Genomic DNA, 4503 nt, shown 5'->3' with positions numbered 1-4503 from the left:
AAGGAGAGCAAGTAGGGCATTATCCCAACTGTAAAAAGATTTACTGAGAGCATTTTCTGAACTAAGCTGAGTAATAATTGTCTACATATCTCCACAGGGCTGTATGTTGTATTTTTAATGATTGAAATAAAATATTTGATGTTGAATTGAGCAGACAAATTATTTTAAACTGACATACAACTAGTATAAAGAATATCTTCTGTGCAAAAAATGAATGAAAGTATGAAAAACTGAGATTCTAACTAATTTTTTTTTTAGTTCATTTGAATGAGTCCCCCCATCCTTCTACAGGAGAAGGCAGAGAAAGGGAGAAGTGTTTGAAAGTCAAAATACTACTTTGCACATCTCTAATGTTTTCCATTCTAGGATCTCTAGTGCTTTACAAGCTTAATGTGATTAACTTTATGCTCAGTAAGCAGTTCTTCCCATAAAAAGAGGTAGGTCTTTACAGGATTAGGGCCTCAATTTGTCCTTAAAGCAGTGAGCAGTGAATATCACTGCTTTAACAGACAGAACTGTATAAATAACAGACACTGTGATTTGCCTAAAGATCTGACAAAATGAAAACTGTATGGGATTAACCTGAAACAAAAGTAAAGAGAGCTCCAATTTGCAGCAAGCTGCAAGGAAAAGGAAATAAAGAAGAAACAAAAAAACTCCAAACACAATGAAACACTTCCTTTGATTAAAATATGAAATATTTCTTTCTTGAAGCTCTTAAAATGTCATTCTTTAGAATAAAATGAGAATTATTTAAAATCACCAGTCAGAAATGAAATAGCAATTCTCAGTATGTCAAACTGAAACATACTTTTCTTTGCACACAGCATGACAATTGTCACATGATGTCCTTTGGTGGGGAATGCTTTTTGGTGTCTGTGCCAGGGCAGCTCAGGTGGAGCCTTTGGCACGCGGCTGTTGGGGGAAGCTCCTTTTCTTTGGGGGGTTCAGGGGCAGCTGTACCTGTTCTGCTGAGTGTCCCAGGGGTGCCAGTTCCAGGGATGGCCTCTTTAGGGCACAGCCAGTCCCAGGGATGCCCCGCTCAGGGCACAGCCAGTCTGAGGCACACACCAATTTTGCAGCACTGAGGCCCCCAGATGGGCAGCCACAGAGGCCTGAAAGGGTCTGATTCCTTACTGACACAGGCTCATCTTCCCCTTGTGTCCAGGCTTACCCATCCCATCTCCCTCAGGCATCCCTTTGCCAGTTCTGTCTCCTCTCACATCTCTTGGGACACACTTTGTGCATGCAGGTTGCACAGAAAATAAGTCAATTTTTTCCCCCTGATTGTTTCTTCTGCTTGTGTTAGCTGGGGAAAGATCTAATACTCTGAGAAACTTGTTTAATCATTTTCTAATCAAAGCCACTTAGAGGATGAGCAATAGCAGAACCCCCTGCACAGGAAAAGAGATGAGGAGTCACACAGCAAGACTGCAGGTCTCAGGGACTTCAAGTGGGTTTTGATAACCATGAACAGAAACCAGGGTTTAGGGCTGAGAAAATCTGAAAAGTTTCCTCAAGTCCACTGCTAGCTCAAGGGAAGGACAAATGACAAAAATATTTCTTCACTGACGTCATACAAAAAAAATAAAGTAAAATAATTTAAAAACTATTTAAAATTTAATGTGAAATAATGTATCCAAGCAAATGTTAAGACTTAGACTTCATATAATTTACTGCTAAACAAAATTCCTGTTTAATTAATAAGGACCCAAGTCATAAATGAGTTGAAGAATGTTGCTTTTCAAATTATATGCAGTATCACCAAAACATTATTTTATTTTTACTTTATCTCAATCACTTTATTAACAACATACATAATGTGCTACTAATACCTTCTATATTTATCTTTGTAACAGCACAGATGACAGGTTCTGTTTACTTTTGTAGGTGTAAGTATTTTCAGGACTGCAGAAAAGCTTTTGGCCAAATGACTTTGTGCTGCAGTTCTGCAGGAGCAGAGAGAACATGTGCTTCTTTTCCAAATCAGTCACACACAGTAATGAGATCAATTTCGAGTTGAAAAGAACAGCCTATTTTGTTCTTACAAAATCCATGAATAGACACAGCAAGTGAGGATGAACTCAACTAATTTCAGAAAACTGAAGGTCCCCAGCACAGGTTTTTGAGAACATTTGCAAACAGATGCCTCTGGGAATTTTCAAACCTACCTACAGGTCACCTTGTATCCAGCAATACCTTTGGAAACAGGAACTTGATTGCCAGTGCAGTTTTGAAAATCTCATTAGACCTCTACTGCAGATTTGGAGTCCTAATATGTCACTTAGAGTAACAAGAAACAAGCTTCCCATTCACTAAGCTAGTCAATGTAAATGTAATGCTAATATATATTTTAATAAATGATGCTATTGATGCTTAAGGAAAAAAAGGGGTTACTGACAGCACATTTTCCAAATCTCAGTTTGTACATTTTGTGTGTTGTAATTATACATTTAGCTTGATACAAATTAAAAAGCAGCTTGTCTACTAAAATTGAAGACATAGTGAACTATTGTAATTTAAGGTTTCTACAACAGAATTTGAATAAATCTATGTTTAATTTTCTGCTTAAGAAAACATGTATGAACAGTATGTAGTAAGAAATCTCCACCTGGAGTAAAGGCTATTTGCAGTTGCAATTTTGAAGATTATGCAGTTCATTAAGGGCAAACATTTTTAGAATAACAAGGGAAAGTGTGAATGCAAACCAAGATTAAAGGCAGTTATTCAAATCAAGATTCCATGATTCAGATCTGTAATTTATATCACTGTGATTTACATGTCAATCCATTGTGCTTACAGTATTTTCCTCTAATATAATTAAGCTCTTGAATTGGAGACCATATAGTTGTACTGAGCTGCAAAGACATCTTTCTAATCTCTGTGATTCCATTTTACCCATCTGTTAAGGGAGAATAAAAACTTTTGTCTTTTATGGGTGAAGGTACCATGCAAATGCAAATGATATTATACAAAATGGTAATTGAAATGGTAAAGGAGCAAGGGGTTTTAATAAAATGACAATTCAAGACACATGTATGTGTCCCTGTGTGAATGTTGATTGAAATGAGGAAAGTTAAGAGTGAATTTTAAGTGCCCATAGAAAAATGCATTGAATGTTAAGAGTAAATTAAGAAGTGCACAGGCCAAGGGACAGAGCTGTCTCAGAAACGGATAAAGAAAGAACTGAAATATTCCTTTGAGGATTTGGGACAAAGGATCACTCAGTCCTTGATAACAGTGCAAAGCAGGTTGGGGAATAGGCTGTGGGGAACACAGGCATAGTGACACTTCAAAAGACAGAGGAACTTGAAAAAGTTGAAAATGCAGTTAGCGACAGATTTGGATCTGAAGAGAGAAAAAAGCAATAGTGAACACAGCTGGATATGATCTTTGATGTTGAATTACACAAGGTTTAAGAAGAATTAGGGCCTTTAGAAGATACTGTCATTGGAAATTCTAAGAGGTAACTCCAGGGCAGAGCAAAGGCCAAGTTCTCCTCTCTGCTCCACAGGCACAGCTGCTGCTGGCGGGCTGCCCTGGCAGAGGCCTGGCCAGGTGAGCCTGGCAAACAGCACAGTGCAGATGCTCACGGCCCCCAGCGGCACCGGCTCCTGGGGTCGAGCGAACGGGACCATAAAGGTGAGGGAGCCAGCAGCGGCCTCTCAGGTACAGGAGCCAGCTCAGAGACACTCCTGCCGAGCCCTGTGCACAGCCTGGGCCAGGCAGAGCCTGTTAGACCATAAAGGTGAGGGAGCCAGCAGCGGCCTCTCAGGTACAGGAGCCAGCTCAGAGACACTCCTGCCGAGCCCTGTGCACAGCCTGGGCCAGGCAGAGCCTTTTGGACCATAAAGGTGAGGGAGCCAGCAGCGGCCTCTCAGGTACAGGAGCCGGCTCAGAGACACTCCTGCCGAGCCCTGTGCACAGCCTGGGCCAGGCAGAGCCTTTTGGAGCCAAGGGTGGGGGTGAGTGGTGAGGGGAAGGTGCGCAGGGACTGACACACAGAGGGGTAGGGCAGCTGCCTGCCCTCTGCACAGGCTGTGGAAACAATCCTCTCCTGCTTGCAGGGCACTAGAGTTGTGGCAGTAGGCATTCAAATGTAACTAAAAAAATGGCAAAAAGCATTTTTTAGTTACATTTGAATGCGTACTGCATTCAAATAGTTACAGCATTGATACGATGTTAGCAGCAGAAGAGGAACTGTGACAAAATGACTGCAGAAAAGAGGGATGTCACCTGGCCCTTCTCATAAAAACAGAGGCATCCACACTAGCAGTGTAAGACTTACCAGTGCATAAAAGATACTGCTGAAAATGTTAAATGTGATTTTTACCTTTTAAGAAAACCTATTTATTTTCAAAATGTACATAGGAGCGTGTAGGTGGGCCAACAGAACACAGTGGGGAGAACCTGACTTGCTAATGGAAATTCTCTCAAAAAAGGCAGAAGAGAAATAATTGCAAAATAATTGCAAGCATTATCTGGCTAATGTGAGAGCTGAGG

Source organism: Molothrus aeneus, chromosome 7 (assembly GCF_037042795.1).
Source record: "Molothrus aeneus isolate 106 chromosome 7, BPBGC_Maene_1.0, whole genome shotgun sequence".
Lineage (NCBI taxonomy): Eukaryota > Metazoa > Chordata > Aves > Passeriformes > Icteridae > Molothrus > Molothrus aeneus.
This window is presented reverse-complemented; position numbering follows the sequence as displayed.